Below are 22000 nucleotides of genomic sequence, written 5' to 3'. Positions count from 1 at the left end.
CTTTCTCTGCTTACAGCAGCAAGAAGTTGCACCATATGACACCTGCCCAGAATACTGAGCATTTGGCTTAAAAAGCACAAAGTCATGGGGAAGCGATGACTAACAGTAAGTCACCGTGGAATCCAGTCCCCAGGGGAGTACCTGCAAACAGCATAGCAAATTGGTATGGATGTACATTAGCTTGCCAGACTTGCATCCAGGGCTAATTTAATGGAGTATTGCTGCAGCACAAATAGAGGCAGGGATATTGTTTGGTCCTCCAGTGGCCAGTTTCAGGGAGCTGTTTCAGAAAATCCTAGATCAAAATCACTCCAGTTAAGTTAGCATGCTTAGATCAGGCAAAAGAACACGATGTGACAAATCTGTGCCAGCCTCTGAGGATCGCTTGCTTCAGACAGTCAGATTTAAAAGGTGGTCATCATAGCCCCTGAAGCCTTTTATCCTGGCATCACGCATGGAAAGAGGACACAAGTGCAACTTATATGGGGCTCTGCAGATTGCTGTCAGTGTTGTGAGGGTACTCTTATGTCCACTGAGGTCAGCGGCAAGGTTCCCGCTGCCTTCTCTGGGTGCGTGAGCAGGGAGCATTGAACTGCACCCAGAGATGGGGAGGAAGCGTGCTTGGAAAGCTGATAGGATGTGCAGAGCTGAAGGGCAAGCTGGCACCCACCTCCTACAGCTGCAGCTACTCAGTGACTGCAAGCAGTACTTTTGTGCGACAGAACTTTCAGGGATTCAGGTATCACTGGATTTTCAAAGCCCAGCTCTCAGTGGTACAAAAGACCTCAACTTGCAGCTTTCTGGGACTAGGAGACAGTTCATTCACAGCACCATAAAAATTCAAGAGCTGACCTTCATTCGACTATCTATTTGAATAATGACACAAGCAGTCAGGATAGAGCAATTGTGTTTTCAAGGCTCTGTTTCTGAAGGTTTTGCCAAGTATTTAACTTTACCTCAGAAAATGCCCTTTGCAGCAGACAGGAGTCTTGTGTTATATATAGAAATGCATGGTAGCAATAGACAGAGAGGAGCCACAGGGCTGACAACCAGGAGGGGCTGGGGCTTTGAAAGAAGATTTGGGGCTCATCTCACTTGGTGAGAAATCTGGGGACTACAGCAGGTGAATTGAGGGAAGGAGACGATCCTGGGAGGGATGAGTTGCAAGCTCTGCCTCAAAGAAAGAACCTTTTTGCTTCTCTTTGCCCTCCCCACATTGCTGGCCCTGCTATGGTGGGTTTCTTCTCTCTCAGGGACACCCACAGCACAGAGGCAATCTCCTTCAAGAAGGCAACCACAGTCCCACGGCTGGCCTCCGCAGCAGCCAAGAGGCAAGAGCAGCTACAGCTGGGGTCAGTCCTGCTTCTGGCATCTGTGTCAAGCCCAGCTGCTCAGCTGGGGTCTTGCTCCTCTCTCGTGCCAGGCTGGTAACCTACAGCTAAACACCCCTTGATTTGGAAGTGGGCACTCTCCAGCTGCCTCCAGCATATGACCCTGTCCCAGTTTTGGATTACCCTCGTGACTCACGTTTTTCCTACCTCCCTCTTCCAGCCTACCCAGCGGAGCGGCAGCACAAGGACAAGGGTAGGACAAACACCCATCACTCTCTGGCTCTGGCCCCGATGAGCACCAGTCTCTGGGGAAGCTGGGATGCGGACCAAGCAGCTGCACAATGGTTATCTCTATGTGGGCTTTGGGTGTCACGGGGCTCAGGGGAAACCCAGTTCTCCCAGCACCCCAAGACAGCAGAGGGCAAGGTTACTCCTCCCTAGGGCTGCCTGCCTCTGGCCTCAGCCCTGTACATGGGTGCCCCATGTTCTCCCACTGAACCGAGTCACCAGTCGCCTGCCCGTTGAAAGTAAAGCTGGCCACTCCAGGTAGAGACCAGCCAGGTGGCAACCGTAAGGACAAACAGGCACGGGGCTTTGGTAAGAGCATCAGTCCCCCTCACAAATGTATCTACGTGGGCATGTGCAAAAGCTCAGCCTGAAGGGCTCTGTAGTTTCCTCGCTGCTAAAACAGGTTGCCAGGTCAGGGCTCTCAGGAATCCCTCCCTTGCCCTGCAGGGACCTCCTGCCTCCCCTGGACCCCTCTCCCTGCCCGCGTTGCCTGCCTGCCCGTTTCAGGCACACCGATACCTTCTGCAGCTTAAGGAAACAGGTCCCCGTGGGGTGCTACGCGGGAGGCAAATTCCACCACTGAGGTCAAATTCCTCAAGCAAGGAGTCTGGAAGTCCTTCAGTACTGGATAAAGATTGCAGAATAACTGAGCTTACAGCCCCCTCGGCAGAACTGTTTTAACCAGCAGAGCTGCTCTCTGCTCTGGCGGTCTCAGTGGATTGCATGAAACGTGTACGACAGTGATAAATTATCATGAACGCTTAGTAATGCTCCTTGACCAAAATTAAGTTCCTTGCAAAGTGATTTCTTAGAATGACTTCTTTGCTTGCTCTTCCTGAACTATTAAATTACAAGTCTGTGATTAATTACTACAGCAACTGCGCAGCAAACTTAAAACTGTCACCTAAGAACAAAAGGTCTTTTAGATAGGGGATGTTTACTTTCAGCTGAAAGGACACATGCTCGAATTTGGTCAGGTGTACCTCACTTGCATTTTAATTCTTCAAGTTGAAAATAGCAGCTGACCGCACGGAGAAGCAGAAAGGTGAAAATGTCATTGGGTAAAAGCTCCAACTGTTTCTCACAACTGGCACTAACAAATGGTTTCCGGAAGCTAGAGGTCACTGCGCACACAGTCCTACAGCTTTCAGGCATGAACCTGAAGTTATTGTATGTAACTGGAATTCCTAAAGCCATGTCAGATAGTTTATCCCAAATGTTAGCAAATTCCAACAGCTAATGTAACGCAGACGCTTTCATTCCCTCCAGTGGGACGCTTCGGAGGCAGAGGAGGAGTGGTTTTGAACAGGGCTGCTGCTGCTGCGTCCCCGGCGCGTACAAACAGCAATCACGCTGCAGATGGGCTTTTTGCTTCACCCAGATCTGACTGTAAACTGCTGTGACGCTCCCTTAAAAGGTATTAAGCCTGATCTACATATGGATATAATTTTTTAATGCATGGGGCAGTGGGAGACACTAGCTACTCTGTCACCTAAGTGTTTTTGGAAGAGGAAAAAGAGCTATTCAGCATTAAAGATTCAGGAATGTCTGTTGACATATTAAGGAAACAACCTCGGGGGACAGCTGACACGGCTCCAAGAAGCATTACCAAGGGAACAGTGACGCAAATGTCTTCCATTTTTACAGGCTGGCAGCTCGCCAGGTTCCCTCGCCTGATGGCTGATGTAATGCTAATCCCTATCTGGGTTAGCGCTCGGATATCAACCACAGCAGCTCACTCTGCTGCAATCAATATAGCACACTTTTTATAGAAGAGCGTATAAAAAAAAAATCTGCTCTAATCTACTAGGAATATGTACAGTAGAGTAATAGCAGGGGAAATTTAATGGCTAACCTGGAGCTCACCCAGTGTGTGCTTTTGCAAGCGTGCACGTGTGTGCGCAGGCTTGTACACAAACCCATCTACACCTTGAATAATGGCAAGTCCAGGCGAAGGCCACACATTGAGAAAGTGATGGCTGTTCATCACGTACAAGAAGAGCCTTCCAATTCCTTTATTAAGTGATGTACCAGCAGAAGAAAACAAGCAAAATGGGACTGGAAAATAAAAAGGGCTATCGGTTATAGCATGGAATAAAATGTGGGGTTTTTTTTTGTGTAATAATGGCAAAGTTTCGTACTTTTATGAGTACCACAGGGCTCTGTGGGGATTAACAAAGCCTCACAGCAGCTCTACAGGGTAGACAGCACCAAGGCAGAGAGAAGGACTCACAGCGAGTCACTAGCAGTCAAAACCCGTCATCCCTACAGCCAGTATGTTAATTCCTTCATAGCAGACACCAGCAGCAGTACTTTAAGACAAGAAATGAGCAGGAGCGGAATCCAGGGATCCTGAATTACCATGTAATTATCTGAGTAGTAATTTGGCTTGCTCATCAGAGAACAGCTTTGAAATCCTGAGTAACCTCCAGTGAATATAGTATTGGCTTCATACCTTTTACTGTGGAAAGTCTTTCCAGTGCTTAACTGCACCCTAAACCCACCCTAAAGCACTGGTTTGCTACTAACTGATAGTGCAGCTTCCTGAACCATCACCCTACCTCCTGTGAGCAATAATCCCCCACCAGTTTATTTCACAGGATGCTGGTGTCATAACTGTGAAAGTTTCTAAGTGTGTTCTTGCCCCAGATAACATTTTGGGGTAAACCTTGTGAGTAACAAAGTAGATGAAGTCCAGCCTGTATCCAACACCTGGTGGGGTGAGGGCCTATGCAGGCCAATACATTGTTCCTTTCTATTCCTTCTTTATCAGATAAAATTTAAAGGGAATTTTAGGAAAACAGTACTTTAGAGTAGAAGCTGATATTCCAGTAGTATTAGTCCTTGAGTTAACTCCTGGCGGGTGTGAGAAGGATATTAACCACGTCATGCAGGGTTTCTAGAGGGGGTCTGCTTCACAGAACAGTTTGAGAGCTGCCTTGGTATTTTGGAAAAATCCAGTTACGTGGCCTGTGGACATTAAAAAGGACAACGCTTTCAGCCACATCTTTTCCCAGGCTACACTCAAGGCAACCCTTCTACAGCAGCTGTTGATTGGACTGAGTGACTGCCCCTACCTTTCACTGGTACCAAAAATGAGGGAAATCAGTGTCCATTGACATTAGCCCATACCTACTCAAGCAGCCACATGGCATAAAGCTCCCCTGAGATGCTCACCAGCACCCAGCTGCAACCTCCCACGTCCATCAGGCATTTCCTTGCATTTCTGCCTCCTTTTGCCAGGAGCTGCCATGGCACAATGCTGTTTCTGGCCGCCTCTCCCTTCTCTGCTCTTCACTCCCTGCCAGCTGGGTCCTGGCCCGAGCAGCGGTAGCTGCAGGCAGGGCTGCCTGTGGAGGCGATGGGGTGGCTGTGGTCTGTGGGGAGGGTTTTACGGGTCCCCCAGCAGGCAGAAAGGCTCAAGGAACAAAAAAGCGAAGGCAAGAGCAGGGCAGGAGGTGCCAAAAAGGGCAAGGCAGGTGTGGGGAGGGGAAGGCAGGGAGAGCACAGCATTTGTCCTTGTAACTTCTTCCTTGATCTCTACACTTTCAGTCCCCAGAAGTCCTGGTCCCCTTGCACCCACCTGTCCCGCTCAGGTGCACACTGCTGCCTGGCCCGACGTCAGCTCCTCTGCCTTTAGTTTTCAAAAAGAATACGCTTTAAGTGAATGGTTGGTCTTGTTACAACACCCTCATAAAATAGACCAGTTAAGAACATTAATATAATGATATTAACCTCTCTCTGATTTGGGAAGAGGTAAAACGTTTGAGGACCAAAGAGTCTCCCTTCTCCAACAAAGGATTTAACTGTGTTTGCTCATGTCAAAGTAATGGAGGAGAGAGCATATTTCTCTTTCAAAATAAGTAAGGAAGAGGCGAATAGCTGAAGTGAAGGTATATTTTAGCACACTGTATACATGTCAGTGTTCCAGACATGCCCACCCTTTGCAGCCCATACACATGTAACGGAGAGGGAACTGCAAGCCCAGTCCTCCTTGCCAGCAGTCAGAGATGACCTCATGGAACTACAATGCAATCCCAATGTGAAAGGAAAATCCAAGCCCTTCCTATGCAATCCATAGGACGTTTGCACAATTTTTAACATATGTGTTTATATTTCCTTAATATTTAATGAAATGCTTAAGAAAAACATGTTCTAAAAATGTTGATGTAATTACAGTTTGTTGTGCTTGAATTCTGAATGGAGAACAGTCTCCATTATTTTTTCCACATGCTCATACTACACTATATTAAAAACACATTCTACTCAGTCAGACATGTGTTGTGTGCTTTATAAACACTTTGCACAGTTGGAAACATTGATGTTTAGCAAAAATCCTACTGCCATCAAATGCAACGTGGAGAACCTCCTTTGCAGCAAACGGTCTGCACTCTGACCATGGGAGGTGATCACCAGGAGTCATGCACAAAGGGACTGGCCAAAGGGACCTATTCTGCATCTGCATGCAGCTGAGCTGGGCTCCTCAGGGTCCAGCACTGCTGAGTGGAGGACTGTCCTCTCCCAAGGACACAAACCCAAGCGAGAAGACTCCAGATAAGTTAATACTCTGGTCTAGATGGAGTGTGTGTTCTTGTATTTTAAAAGACAAGATGCGTATCAGTTAGTGTCAGTGCCCTGCAAGGTTCATTGCCTTCCCAGCCTCTCTCACACTTACAGTGTGGTCCAGTAATCTCTGACAATCCAATCAATGTGACTCAGGCGTTATCACACAATCTTTCTTGCTCTAATCATGCTACTTCATTGCGGTACTTCTGGAATTAGTCAGAGAACTCCAAAAAGGTCATCATAGGATTTTGTTTTAAAATGTTCATGCAAGGCTGGTGTTCACAATCTCTAGTGACCAATTAGTAAAACTAGGTGGTTTTCAGGGCAAAATCCTTAGACAAAATTCACAGGAGTAAGCAAATGTCAGCACTTCATTCTCAGAGCAAACATGGTCCTGTGTTTTCAGTGCAAGAATCATCCTTTCCCAGGCCACTTCATGCAGCAGCTGGGGATTTCCACATTTTTCCTATGCATAAAGAAAATAAACCTGGGGTGTGGATCAGTCTCCGGTTCCAAACCCTCTGATTCCTTTCCAAAACCAAGGCCCCATCAGGTGCAAAATAGACTCCACTTCCCAACTGGAATAACATGTGCACTACGTGCAGAGCCAAAGTTAGTGGGTAGATGGATGGATTCATGCTGGTTCCATATTAATGAAAGGGTCAGAAAGAAAACATCAGATATCAAGAGCATTCTATGGACCTTCCCTTTATGATGTATCATCCTACGCCACATAAATATACATTGGTGGCTTGTGAGAGATACAAGCCAGCTCTTACACTTTGATGCCTGATGGCATCTTGACGTGACAACAGCACAGTTCAACAACACGCAGGAAATACTGCTGATGGAAATAGGCATTTAGCAAAGAAAAACAAGCACTTCTTTGCCTAAAGAATGCTGCAATGGGAGCATTCTTCCCTGAATTCATGGGAATGCATTTCCTTTAATCCATGATAGCAACTGTGTAGCAATTGATGATAGTTTTCCTCATGGTTTTCATGTTATACTGTCTTTTTTGATATGTGGTTCCCTGTCCCAGAAACACATTGGTCAGGGGCAAGACTGATACCTGTGAATCCTCCTAGCAGCGCTGTGAAAAGCAGGACCTGTGCTCCCAGTCAGGTGATGTGATCCCAGTCTGTGCAGGCTGCACACTCCTTCATCTCATGTCCTTCAGAGGAGGGTTATATCCATTGCCACATGTTCTGCCGGATGGACAGCCAGGCTCCTCCAAATGTGTAATGTCAGGATCACAGAACACAAAAGTCTTATTCCTAAAAGCTAGTGAAGAATCTGCTTTACCCCAGAGCACTGGGGTCTGGGTTTCTTTTCACGCTCCTGCACAAGCACAGATTAGCTGGAGAGGGACTCACCTGTTCTGCTACAAGCTTCACACAAAAGTAGATGAACGCTAACCTTGGTCTTAACAGTGGCATCTGCCTCTGAAGGTGTATTTCCCACTGTAGAAACACCCACCAAGGCAAGCATTTCGCTTTATGCCTTAAAATGAAGACACAGCTTGCTGCACAGCTGAGCTGAAACCTGGCCTGGTGAACATTGCCCAGCAGGGTGTTTGAGGAGACCAAGGAGAATGGCACTGCTTTATCCAACCCATTAGGCATTCATGCTCCATCCAGCTGCCTGCGACTGCACCGCTGAGGCTCTGACCATCAGAGGAGCCATGCTCAGATCTGAGTAGCTGGAATCACTCCACCCCTGGGTCATTACGATATTCAGTTATGGCTCCGTACTTAAGTGACACAATAGATAGGGGAATCAGAAGCACAAAACCTCCTAACCTCTGATCCTGTCTCTACAACAGAATCCCTTGGTGGCTTTAGGCGAGGTACTTAACATCTCTGCCTCGGTTTTCCCACTTGCAGAAGGGGGCTAATAATATTCAGCCACCTACTCCACAGGGGAGTCCTGAGGATTCATTACTTAATGTAAAGTGGCTAGAAGATGAAAACCTGCATGTAAGTGCCAAGGGTTATTACAGTTACCCAGGTTTAGCTTCAATTTTTGAGACTTGCTTTCCTCTCTGAAATGAGGAAAAGTGTTCCTTTTAGTCGAGCAAGATTAGTGTTCTGCACTGCATTTCCTGCAGAAGTGGGAAGGAGTCTTGGGAGTATGAGAGAAAAGGAGAAAAATGTGTCCCCTCGGATCCCAATCTACCTTTCACATCCTCTCAGGAAATTGTTCTGAAAGTGCCCGACACTTGGTGCAATATGCTGCAGTCACAAGGCAAAAATTTTACTCTTTCAAGAATGTTTTATGAGCCCCAGGAATAAATCGTCTCTAGCAGGGATGGTTAAGCATAATGTTGAGAGTCTGTGATTTTCCCCAGAGGTAGAGAAATCATTCCAAGCTTTTCTTCAATTTGGTCATGAAACTTTAACAAGAAAATACTGAGGGCATTCTGGCATGTAGCTGGGATATGTACATTAAGACAAACCAAGGGGAGTGTTTAGATTGACCAAATTATTTCCTTCAATCTCAAACAAGTTAAATGTTTGATTTTAAGTGACACTTCCAGTATGGCAAACTACTTTCATGGCAATGAGGTCAACATTATGCTTGGTCAGCATCTTTAAACAAACCAGCATAACTGCATTTGATTATATGACAATGATGGAGAGCAAGGGAACCGGTCATCTTAACACGAGCTTTGCTGAGACTATAATCTGCAATAAACAAATGCAGCAAACAAAAGGACCCATTCAGTATTTGCAAATGCTGAGATTATTGGAAACAAAGGAAATAATTTTGTCACTCCAGAGGAAAAAAAATGGCCTTTTATGATTGTTCTGAAAAAGCCCCCTGTCATGAACTGCTGCCACTCCTAAGAATTCAGAGCATGCAGCTAATGCTCGTGGCTCTGCTTCCAACTTCATTAATATGAGATTTTGGCACTGCAGGAGCACCTCCTTGTGCGTTCTGGATCTGGATCTGGCGTAAGCACATAATTATGTTTCTGTTGAATTAGTTGGAGCACACGATGCGGTGTTTATGCCAGTTTTATGCTGACTGGAGGACAGACGTTACCTGGTTTGGTACGGTGTCTGCCAGAATTTGTCAAACCTATCTGAACCAGACTAGTAAGTTTGTGCTTGTTCAGTGCTTGGCAGCACGTGGCTGTGATGTCCTGGTCCAGCACAGGGCACTTCTTAGGCCAGATTTTCTATCCCATGGAACCGTGTTTTAAGATGTACAGTGCGGTTACATGCCTTGCTTACCTTAGCTTAGCTAAGCTGTCCTGCCCCTCTGCTGTAAAATGTTGTTTAGTTCCCATATGAATACCAGGGATTATATAATTCCAGAGAAATGGCTCTCCTTTGGTGTTTACTCCAGGGCTTCAGGTTTCTTAGTGATGCAGTAATTTCCAGGTCCATATGCCTCCTGAATGTAAAATATTTACGTCTCACTTCAGTGACTATATAAAAGGCACCAAGTTAATATGAGCAAGGCATGGCAAGAAAAGGAGTGTCAGATCAGAAGAGAAATCTACTATTGACTCCTGCTTTTCTGACTTCCCATTGAGTCGAGTGTAGCACCAAGCCACCCTGCACTCGGAGTTGCTCCACTTTCAACAAATATTGGTCAAATCCTGCAGGATCAGAGCCAGCTTTGGGATTTTGAGACATGCTGGCAAGAGGATTCTGCTGGGTTCCTCCCTTCTTCACCATCCCTCCCAAGCAGAACAGAGTCGTTTGCAGCGAAGTGGGTGGGGAGGGTTCAGAATTCTATGAGCCCCAACAGCTTGCCCAGGCGGCAGAGGGGCCAGCCACATGTACACTGGGGATGTCAGCATCTCAGTTATTTTCTAGAAACAATTCCCTCTGAAGGGAGCAGTGCTTCAGACAAAGCCTTGTGACACATCCGGGTGATTTTTAGGCTGTTTTCTCTTCCTTTTCTTTTAATTACTTAGTCATGGAACCCAGAATAATCAACCATAAGTGGTCAAGAGCCACAGAAACAAAATGCCTCTTGGGACATTGCAACACAATACTGAACTAGCAAAAAGAAACTTTGTTAACCCAAGAACAGCGTGAACCTCTTTGTTTCACCTGCTTTCTCCCATGTCGCTTATTTTTCCTCCTTCCACTTCTGATCTTTTTCTGCCTTCTCCACATCATCTTCTCCTGTCTTGGTTTGCATTCCCTCTTCTAAAGATACTTTTCTTCCCTTGCTCCTTAGGTCATTCCTTTTCTTTTCGCATGATTTTACCAACTTCTTTCTTTTTTTCCCTGGCCATTCCTCTTCATTTCTGGCCACCGTCCTCCTCAGTTTCTTTGCTCTGACTGGTCAGTTCTGCCTTGCTCTTCCCTCCACCCCAAGTTCCCCATGTCCAAATCTTTGCCTCCCTGAGGAAATTAAGTTCTCTCATCCCAAGCCTTACACCTTCTTATTCCCCATTCTTGCAGCCCTTCCCTTCCTTATGCTGTGGGTTATTCTCATTCCCTCACACCTCACTGCCCTGCAACTTTTCAGAATCCTTACTCATTAGCTACCCAGCAAAATGTCTTTCACAAGCTACAGATGTCACTACAGCCACAGTCGCCACAGTCATGAGATTGATGTTTACAGAGACAAGACTGGGCTGAAAAGAAGCTCTGCTTGTGCACGAGTTAATTCATGGAGAGGTTATTAGTTGGGCTTATCAAAGGGTGGGTCAGCAGACAGGAAAATCCCAAGCTTATCTGTTTCTCCTTTGGTCAGCTATGCCTGTTTTGTCACTGTTACTAATCCTTTCCCGCCTTCCCAAAGAGCATTGTCAGTGCTGCATGGATGAAGGGCTTCTGGTTGCCCCTTCCCTTGCCCCTCTTGGAGGTGGGGATGGTTGCTGTGGTCAAAGGCATGCAGCAGCATAGCCAGATCCCCTCTTCCACTTATGCTGGTATGCAGCTTGGAGCCAAGGCAGCTCTTTGGATGAGATGCTCTTTCCTGTGGCTGGAAGTTGCATCAGAAGTTCACCGCAGAGGACAGCTGAGCCACCAGGCAGCATCCAGACAGCGCCTGGCAGGGTGCTTCTGCACTCCTTTCGTGAGCTTTACCCAGGTGGTTCCCTGCCGTGCTGTGAGCTGATCCACAGAAAGAACAGCCACACACAAGCCCAGTTCTGGAGGTGGTCACTGGCCATATAGAAATTGTACACAATGTGCTTTGGAGTTGCTGTGATGAGTTCCCTCTGCTCATAGCCATCCTCCACACTCTCTTCGCAGCGAAAAAGTTTAGAAACTACCCAGACTCTTTCCCAAGGGTGCCATCACTAAGTCAACAAAGTTGCAGTATAAATGCATGTGTCCCATTGTTAGGGGTGGGAGAGCCAAAACTGAAGGGGGCTTGTCAGGAACACCCACAAAGATCCCTAGACACAGAGCAAGCAAGTTTAAAGCTCCAAAGGCCAGGGCCTTGCAACAGCAGGAGCCAAACATGGTCAAGCAACATACTAACACTGGCTTTTCTGCTTCATATCCTTTCCGGTCCTTTCCTTAAGAAATGTAGAGGGTTAGCAATTTTGGACGCAGAGCCTGAGTTCACACAAACGCATACAAAACCAGCAAACAATAACCCCATTAAACGCACGGAGAAGCTCTGAGACTGGAACAACTCACCTCCAAGAGCTTCACCCAAGTCCCACAGGAAGGCTACAGCAAAGCCAAAAATAGAGCCCAGACCTCCTGACTCCAAGCCCTGGGCCCTAACAAAAACACCGGCTTCCCTCCACCATCCTTCTCTCCATACACTACATTGACCAGACTGGAAAAGGCATTCAAAATAAATAAAACCTGCTTCTTGCGCCAAGTTTTAAAAAACATTTTCTTGTCATGGCTGGTTGTTTTTCTCCCGCTAGACGTTAGGCAGTCTCCCCCGAGTGAGACAGCTCTCCTTTCTTCTCCAGGAAACACAGTTGTCTCCCACATGTTGCACTCAATGTAGCTCAAACAAATGTTTTAGGAAATTCCCCCTAATTCGGTGAAATTGTTAGCTTGGCAGGGGCGCGCTGGAAACAGGACTGAAAGATTGCCTTGGATATTTTTTTTTATTTTCCTTTTGAAAGCGTACAGGAGAGCTCAGACTTCAGACGGGCTGCTGAGGAAGACAGAAACTCATGTTACATATGAAGGATTTGGCAGGCCCAAATGCAGAAATTTCCAGAAGTGTTTGCGTGGCAACAGCTCTGTGCCAATCCACATTTTTTAGCTATTCTGGCCGGCCGCCCGGCTGACAAGAAAGTCTTGTATCTCCGCGCAGTTCACTGGCTTCCCTGAGGAGTTTCCATGCTGCATGGCAACATTGGATAATCTCATTTGCACGCCAGAAAAACTCCTGCTACTTACACTGTTACTAAATACCAGATGTGCTTAATAAAGAGTAAGTGGAGCCAAACCTAGGGTAATCACATAACCTATCATTAACATTTTCTAAAAACAAAAAAATGCCATTGGAACAGCAGATTACTGTTTTGCTTTGTTTGCTTTACGCCCTGTTACGGGAACCCCTGGGGTGCTGGGAAGGGAGCGCGGCAGGAGCAGACAGCTCTGGCACGGCCGATGACATTGTTTACAATCACACCCCTGCACATCTGAAACATGTGTGAGAAAGTAGAGGCTAAGCAGATTTCCCCTGTGCTGGGGAGGGAGGGGTGGATTGCAGCAGGAAGTCTACGCCACCAAGAAAGTGCTGGAGTCTTGTTTCTTCATCCCGGGGAGGTGGCCAGGGAGAGGGGATGCAGCAAGGGCGGCGGGAATTTGGTCCTTCATGACATGCACATCCCCAAGTCCCCGGTGCATGGGAATGCAGGAGCAGGCCTTGTTCCTTGACATTTAATGACTGCCCAAATCCTCCAAGCGCATTTGAAACACATTTTTGTGTGAGTCAGGGGGCCAGTCACCACACAAAATGTGTGCGCACATTTATTATGGATTTAAATGGATGTTGCGTATGTGCATATCTGATGCTGACCAGACCCTTGAGGGAAATAGCCAAGTCATGACGACGGTGAGCGAATTCTGCCACGACAGGCTGTTAAGAGGAGGGAGACAGATGCGCTGGTGACATCTGCAGCCCCTGCACACCCGCTGCAGCAGAGACCTGGTGCGGCTCAGCCCAGCGAGCCACCCACGTGCGAGGGGGGCAACCCGCCCCGAAATGAGATGTGGGTGAAAATGCTGGTTTATCCCACAGCTGTTTCTGCAGTTGACGCAGAGGAATGGAGTTAAATGACTGGGGAAAGAGGTTTTGACTTTGGTTTGGTATCAACTGCTACCCAGATGGAAAGGAAGGCGGGGAAGCACACGCTGACCGGGGCCTCCCAGGGATGGCCATCCCTCGCAGGTCTGTTTGCTCTGGCTTGGTGGAAACCAAGGCAAGGGGATGGGAGCAAGGACAAGCCCAGGCCTTGCTTGTTGTGTACACGGAGGAGGGGAGCAATGAGTCACCCTCATCGTGCAACAGCCCGGAGCGGTGCCATTGCTCTAGTCCCTCAAGCACAACTCTGACCCACGTCAGTGGGAGTCGCAGCTATGCAAAGCTGGGATATCTGATGCCAGGAGCCATGCCAAGGGCATGGGGTGAGGAGGTCACAGCGGGTGTCAACCTGCCACAGCCCAGGAGCAGGAAGGCTCACTTGGCTCCCAATGTGACTGAATCCCAGTGCTTTCCAAATGCCGGCTGCAAGAAGAGAAAAGCCAGCAGACCAGTGAAACACAATGGCCTTGATGCTGCAAGCCCGCTGCTCGTGTCCTCCCCACTCGGCCCCATTCATTGCATCCGTTGTGCAATCTCACCCCACAAACTCAGCAGCACCAGTCTTAAAGGCTCTGCAAAGTGTCAGCGAGCAGCGCACTGCCCACGTGGCCCCCAGGCCAAACAGACGGTACGATCCTGCACTCCCGGCACGGGAGCCAGCTGCACAGTAGGAGCGATGGAGCAGCTGGTCCTGCTTGGGCCAGGCTTTTGCCTGATGTAAGTGTTGCCGGGCTGGCCCCTAGCCACAGGCTTAGGCAGCAGATGACTCAGGGCACTGGAACAGCCATGTCCCCACCACCTATTCTGCCTGCACTGCAGTCCTGGAGAGCTGGGCTTGCTGCTGCCACCACTCAGAGATCGGGCTGAGGAGGACATGGTTAGCCTGTTGCAGGGTGAAGCTCTAAGTCGTTTGGGTCCTGCCTCACATCTCCCCCTTCCAATTCCATCCATCCCCCTGTCCCACAGCTGGAGTGGCCCTGGCTGCTCAGCTTTCGTCTGACAAGATTCAGTTTTGCCTGTGCTGCGTTGAGAAGCCCCAAGGAGGGTCTAAACATCCTCCAGTGTGCCAGTCTTGTAGCTAGCACCTTTCCCCTCGGCCACAATAACACCATGGGTGGTCCTGGAGCGCTGCGGGAGCGGTGTGTGACCTGGCAGCTGGAGCAGGAGACAAGAAGCCTCCTCCACCCACAGCGCAGGCACGGAGTCAACAGCTTTCCCAAGCTAGAAACCCAGGGGAGCAGTGATGGAGCCAGCAGTCCACTCCCTTGGTGTGCCCACCCCGTCAGCCAGCAGATTTGGTATCGGTGGAGCTGCTGGTTTGGGGAAGCCTCACCCCACCAGCTGTGGGCGGCGTGCGAGAGAGGCAGGAGAAAATTACACAGTGGCTGCCCAACGCTGCATCACTGTTTCCACTTCAGGCTTTAAGGATCTTCTGAAATAGTCAGGAAGCAGCAGAGAGGATCAGCTAATCAGCGGCATAAAGGCACTCCTTCCTGCTGCCCGGGACTCCTGGCCCACTGCCCACCCCACCCTGCCAGACACCTCCAGTCAGCTGCCTCCCTCTTGGCCTCCTCCCGGCAGGCTGAGGGGATGCTTGGGCAAGGCTTGTTGACTGCAAGGATCCAGGCGCCCTAACACACCCCACCAGACCTGCCCTTTCCTTGCCGCACTGCACAGGCCGTTCACTTCAGTCTGTAGGTGAACCAACAAGTAGATGCTTTCCTACAGCTGCTTCTGGGAGTCCAGCAACCGTACTGCTCTTTGGAGTTTGGTTTGTTTGTTGTGTTGTGAAGGGGAACCCACTGGATGGTCTTGAAAATTAGCACCTAACCGCATTCCCAGTTGGCAGCAGGCAGGAGAGGCTCCTGCCAAGCAGTCACAAGGCATGCCACAAACAGCTTGCTTCACCTCCCCGCCAGGGAGCAAAGTCCATTGCCATTAGGACACTTCAGTACGCAGAGTGGAGATGTTTCCCCGGCTCTGGTTCCCATAGGTCAGACTCATAAAAGACCAGGCACTGCTGTTCAAGAGTTTGGTGAAGGCCTTATTTCCTGGATTTATATCCTCTCTTTTCTGAAAGGCAAGTCTTTTTAACCTATATTGTTGACGCGTTGACTATTGGTGTGACCTTTTCTTTGCTATGCTTCATGTCACTCTAGAGACACAAGGTTCCACGAGTCCAGCGGGGCTGGCCCATGGGACCAGCCCAGCCCACTTGACAGAAAGGCAGATTTAATACTGAGCTTGCTGCTCCTGAGCTGTACGGCGGATCGGGACGGGTGTGGGGTTCCTCTGTTCTGCTGTGGCTGTCTGCAGGGGCCAGGTGGAAGTGGATCTGCACTTGGCAAGGCATCGTACAGGTCTGAACCACGGGGCAGTCCTTGACCTGAACAGCGATCTGAGAGAGACAAGGTAATAAAAAGGATTGAACAACGAAGCAGAGGGGACATAAAATGAGTTTGCAAACACCACCATAGTGCCATGGTCAGTGTGAAAAGAGGTGGGGTTTAAGGTCTTTATTAGGAAAGAGTTAGGGGAGAGGCGTAAGAAGACCAAGGGCAGGAAAGCACAGGGAGGGCAGATGAGATGAGGCTGAGAGGAAGGGTAAGGGGAAAGGGAAGACAAACCTGACAGGTCCCACTATACCTTCTTCTGTTCCCCAGCAGCCAAGAGACAGGGGAAGGGTCACAAACTGGTTCCTTACATGTGCAGTAAAGATGCAAGGGATGACCACTTCATCACTTCATTTCTTACACCAGTGAGCCTAAGCTGACCCTGCCTTTTCCCATGTCATGGGGCCACCGTATCTGTTCAAACAACTTCTTCCAGCTTCCATCAATCAGAGCTAAAGTTGGACAAGTAGGCAACACAATGTCAGGGAACAACTGCGAGCTAATGGACACAGGAAAGATCTGCTAGAGCTCTCCAACACATTGACTGGTTTTATCTTATCTGTTGCCAGGAGGGACAAAGAGCTAAAGGGACAGTGAAGGTCAGTCAGGCACTTAGGAGAGCTCAGAACAAGAGAATAACTGATTACACTGAAGGACATCACATTTGCAAGTAAGGCTGAGCTCCAAAAGTATGGGGGAAGTAAGCTGTTCCTCTTCCCCAGTCCAGTCTGAGAAAGGCTCCTCACTGGCCACACCAACAACTGTGTGGAAATGTCATTCCTCTTCCTGAGTCCCCGCCATGTCCTGAATGAGGGAGGATGAGCAATAAGCCTGTAAGTATTTACAAGAAAAAGACTTAGCACAAAGTGCTTCTGGGCACAGCTCTGTTGCCAGTAAAAAGCATGATGAAAAGCATACTTCCTTTGATGAAGCCTCATTCGAGTGGTTTATGGGTAAAGGTGAATGTAGTATATATCATATTTGTCTGATGGCAAACAGAGCCCACTTGTGAAATCCATCTGACTAGAAGTTCTGAAAAAATCTTCATGAAACATCTGTGAGTTTTGAATCACTCCATTGTTGAGAGGATTCCGGCTGGAAATTGTTCTGGATGCAAGGGAATGGTGGGTCACTAATGGATTATTTCTTGTTAAATGCTTTGGGTTTAGGGACTTTGAGGATATGTAGATATTTTTCTCAGTAGCACCTTCAGCTGTAGCAGGATATTAGATGAAAAGTAACCAGAGCAACTTGCCTTTCGCTTGAGTAGTTGGTACTCAGGTTGTTGCTGTGTTAAGAAAACAGGTGAAAATGTGTGAAAAGTGCTTTTGACCCGCTAGAAGAGAATAGCTCTGTCACTGATCCAGATTAACAGGCCTTAAGATGCAACTGCTGCGGGCCAAAGAGGAAGGGCTGTGCTTTGGTTATGCCCCAGAGAGAGACTCGGCATATCTGGCTTAACCTCCCAGCTCCGCCACTGACATCCTATCTTTGCACCTATCTCTCTTGCTTTAGTACGGCAATTTGAGAGCACCAAAATTAACTGATTGTTTGTGGGTTTAGAGTTAGATTCTATGCTGGATGGCCCTTAGATCCTCTGATCAAAACCGGCAAGTGTAAGGTGCCCCTCCTGCCAGCTTCAGCCTGGAGAGAGCAGTTTCATGCTCCAGGGAACCGCTGTGAAGATACGAAGGCTGCATCCACTGGACACCCTCTCTATCACCTCTGCTCCTGAGCAAAGCTTTGCAGGTTATCTGCCAGGTTTTGCTGGAGGAGGAAAAAAAGAAATCACAGCTTTCCTGATTCAGTCGCCCCCCCCCCCCCCCCCCCCCCCCCCCTCCCAGTGGACTTAGTAGGGCCACCTGCCGATGTCCCTGCTAGCCCAGCCCGCTGTCAGTTCAGCCTTCTCTCACCTTGGCTGTTAAATGATGTTGAAGTCACGGTCAGGACTTGAGCCGCAGTGGAACAGGGGACTGCTACGCTGAAATGAGAACCTCTATGGCAACACGTCCTGAAATAATGAAAGGTGTGAAGTAAGACTGGCTTAGGTGTTTTGAGTGCCACATCTGTATGTCACATAGCTGTGATGCTGGCTTGCAGCCGGTGGTGGGAAATGCGCCACTGCAGGCTGGGCTAGATCAGGTCCAGACCCCGCCACGACAGCTCCCACTGCTCCAGGTGCCAGTTAAAGCACTGCACTCCTGCCTGCGTGCCAGGCAGTTCTTGCCTTTTCCCTTGCACGCACAACCTTTAAGAAGACCAGGAGCAAGCTGCGAGAGACTACAGCCATTGCTTCTGCCCCCCGGCTCTGTGTCTCAGCCGCACACACCACCTTACCACTCCTAGCGGCTGAGGGCTGATTGCAGTGGCAATTTTGGGGGGCGTGCATTAAAAAGTTGCTTTACCAGCTGACCTGGAGGTTACCATGGCTGGCTCTGCATCCCCTGCCACCTGCCCTGGCGGCAGCTGGGACTGTGCTGGCTGCAACTCCCCGGGATGGCTGCTAGTGCTGGGGGTGACAGCAGGCACAGGTCCTCACCTGGCCATGTCCCATATACCTCCAGCATCTTGCTGGGAGGGCTCAGGAGCGTCATCCTTTGGTCCTGTCAGTGGGGGTCCCCCTCCCTTCCCACATCTGTGCCGTGGTCTCTCAGCAATAAAACTGCCCCCAAAAAAACAGTGTCCAGACACCAGCAAGATCGTCTCCTTGCAGCTTGCCAGAATAGGAGTGAGAGGCAATTCTACAAGCTGTGGCCCAAGCATAAGCGGTCATCCTTAGTCGCCACATGGCTATGGCTGAAGCCCACATGGAGAGCAGAGCATCTGCCCCCAAGCAAGCCGGTGGAGGCACAGCGAGAGACCACCCCAGCCCTCAATGTTTAACATGCAAAGGATCACGACCTTGGGGGAAAGGAAGAAGTGATTTTCCGGTATTACTGAGGAACAGAGGCAGGTGGCTGTTGGGATCTCCCAGTATCAAACAGAAAATGCATTACATGATCAGGAATGATCCCAAGTTTCCTAATTCCCAGTCCCACAGCAGCCATTGTACTGGTTCCTGCCTAGTTCGGGCCATCAAGATCCATTCAGCGTTTTGCAATGGCAGCCAGCTATTTATGGCTGCTGCCTATATTACTCTGAGAAGCAGCATCTTTCTTTTCTTTACAAACATACTCCAAGTTTCCTTGAGTACCCCGCTGACACAGGGTGAATTTCTGCAAGTAATCTTTCCTCCTCTTTCCCAGAACAGCGAACATCTGGGACTACTGAGATATCATCTTGTGGCATCGGCTGACTTTTTTCTTTAATGAGTTTCTGTGTAACAACTTCATGATGTTTTTCCTGGGAGGACAACTGTCTCATCTAAAACCTTGTCTCACATATTCTTTTATAGAAGCATGTTTTATGCTAAAGCTTTTGAAAGAATTTCCTTTCGTGCTCCATCCCCACCTTTCCCTGTTTAATTCCTCCCAAATGTCTCTCTGATGCTTAACCTGCAGGTCGCCCTATTCACCAAAACCAAAGCAAAACGCTGGTTTGAATAAGCTCAGGATACATGGATGTCATTTCTGAACATTAGCAGGCCACATGATACTACCAACTTTATTTGATCCCACTTGCTGGAGCGGCCTGAATTTCTCAGGGGCAGCGTTTTTTTAATCCTAGTTCATTATTGTTCAAACCCATCAAGCAAATGGCTGTGGAGCGGAAGCTTGAATGGGCTTGTTTAATAAACAGGCAAAGTCATTCATCTGCAGCATAGCAGCTCTGCAGCAAAGCTACGTCTTCCCCTTCCTGCTCCTTATGGGCTCCGCTTTGGCAGCCGTTACCTTAAACCCTGGTAGGGAAATGGTAGGGAGGGTAAATCTTCGGCTTCAAGCTAACTGCTTTTGCCCACTGCAAGAAATCCTTACTGAAGCGAACGGTCTGATTGTTTCTGTGGGTCAATCACCTACTTCAAATTTATTTCTCACATCTCACTTGGCACTGCTGAGGACACTGGCCCCACAGCAGGTTGTGTTCTTTACCTGAGTGATGGCCAAAGCGGCAACCCACTCAGGCCCCAAACTGTAGCCTTGGGATCTGTCGATGATATATTTGCAGCTCCCTACAGGTCTTGCCATGGCTGCCATGGAGAACCGAGACAAGCTGCAAAATCATGGCACCTGCCAGCTTTAGAGAACCAGCCCTAAGCTGTCAGGGTGGGTATGGCTCTGCGAGCCAGGAGCTGCACGGAGCTTCTTTACCCCCTGACTCACCCCACATTTGAATGAAGGACCCTCAGCTGGCATGAACTGGTTACATGGAAATTCGGCGGAGCCCTGCCAGGCAACAGCAGCTGAAGATCTGGCACCCCAATCTAATTTTTTATACATCAAACTTGCTATTTTTGCATGGCCTTTGGTTTCACAGCAATGTCGGAAAAACGCCCTGGCTGCGTTTCCCCTACGAAAGCATGAATGTAAGGTTTTGTTGCTGGACACTTGCACTAAGGAGATGTTCAAGGCAGATAACTGCTCGTATCCGTCACAGTGCCATTTCTGCGCCAAGGAAAGCGCGTGAGAGCCCTGCCTGTCCCCCCCTGCTCCCCGCCTGCTCGAACCCGACTGAAACTCATTACATACCAGGAATACCAGCATCCCGCAAAGCCTGTGTTGCACAGAGGAGGAAGAGGCTCTCCCTCCTCCCTCGCTCCCTTTTTTCCCTTCCGCTAGGTCTTTGGCAGAGCCCCAGGACTTTGGTGGGGGGACCAGAGGGGGGCTTGGGAGGGCAGCGTACCCACAGCCCCAGTCTGATCTGCGGTACTGCCTGCTCATTTCCACTTCACAGATGCTGCTGAGCTCTGCCACTGAGAGACAAATCCCAGAAGGAAAAGGGAGTGTGGTGGGGAGGGAAGAGATGAAAGCAGAAAAAGGCCGCATTTATTAAGCTGTTTTTCTTTCAGTGAAAAGAAGCATTTATCAGTGATTTCATATATCATGTGAGATGTAGCTCCCTGCCAATTTCTAAGGATGCAAACAAGACACTGACATCATACACTAAATATAGAGCAGCTCCTGCTTTAGGTGAATAAATAATGCAGATGCCCAGGTCTTCAGTTACACATTCATTACCATCCGTCTGTCAGGCTCTCATCATCAGGAGAACGTCCAACTCCAGCAAGGAGTGACAGGTGAAGAATGCAAAACAACTGCAGACAATAGGTGATTAAGCAGAATTTCCTTGTTCTCTGCTTTTTTCTTACAGCTACATTTCATTTCGGCAGTAATTCACAGTGCAGCTTTTCCAGCACGGCTCTGCCGCCTCCCTCCCTTTCCTTTCTAGCCAAGCTGGAGCGACAAGCCTGGGTGGGGAGAGCCTGAACAATGAACACAGCCAAAATGTGGAAACTTCTCTAGGCACTTAAGGGGCGGGGGGGGGGACACGACACACCAGAAGAAAGAAAAAAGGAGCGGGGGAAAGGCTCTGATCAAGCAGTAAAGCAGTAGCATCCCCCTATGAAACTGAAGTTTTCTGTGCCCTGTCAGAGAGAGGTTTTAATTAGGGTCTCCCAATGCTAATCGCTCTTGATTCCTCCAGAGGTTTTATTTAAGGCACCCATTTTAACAACTGCACAAGCAAACCTGTAGCTGGCTCCACAGCGTATTATTTTAGCTTTCAGAAAGCACACCAAGGAGGAATAGGATTGATAATAAAACCTAAATGATACATTCCCCCTTTTCCACCTTCAGATCAAAGGCACTGAGCAGGAGGAAGCATCCCAACCCACCCTTGCTGGGGGAGAACAGAGACAGGAGAGAAGGAAACAAGACAATGCACCATCAAAGCTGCCGCAAGGTGTTGGATCAATGACAACATCTGCATGAGGGTCTGGGCTACAATAGAAGCTGTTACCATGGGAACAAGTGCAAAAGCATCAGGCGGGAAGGAGCTTTCGATGATAAAAGGTGGGAAAGTGGGAGAGAGTATTTTTAGATTGCTTAGGAGGAACGCTACACAATGACATCATCCTATCTTCATTATTTGCACCCGTGCTATATAACGCATTGTGGTGTCTGCCCCAGGCTGTTAAATGGGAAAATGTTATTATGGATGTGAATTATAAATACTGTGGTGAAACTTGAGCTCAGGAGTTATTAGACATCACTATTCTGTAATAAAGGAGAG

At 48.6% G+C, this 22000-nt stretch overlaps 1 long non-coding RNA gene across 1 annotated transcript; it reads right to left on the bottom strand.

Moving 5' to 3' along the window:
* Window positions 1-16363: 16363 nt before the first annotated feature.
* On the bottom strand, window positions 16364-20708 carry LOC114012653 (uncharacterized). Its single transcript, XR_003555263.2, has 3 exons — window positions 20458-20708; window positions 17746-17843; window positions 16364-17599 (listed from the first exon to the last, which is right to left on the bottom strand). It is a non-coding gene; the product is annotated as an uncharacterized LOC114012653 (long non-coding RNA).
* Window positions 20709-22000: the final 1292 nt, after the last annotated feature.

This window comes from Falco peregrinus, chromosome 7, assembly GCF_023634155.1.
Source record: "Falco peregrinus isolate bFalPer1 chromosome 7, bFalPer1.pri, whole genome shotgun sequence".
Lineage (NCBI taxonomy): Eukaryota > Metazoa > Chordata > Aves > Falconiformes > Falconidae > Falco > Falco peregrinus.
Note: the sequence above shows the minus strand (reverse complement) of the source record. Positions and strands in the feature narration are given on the sequence as shown.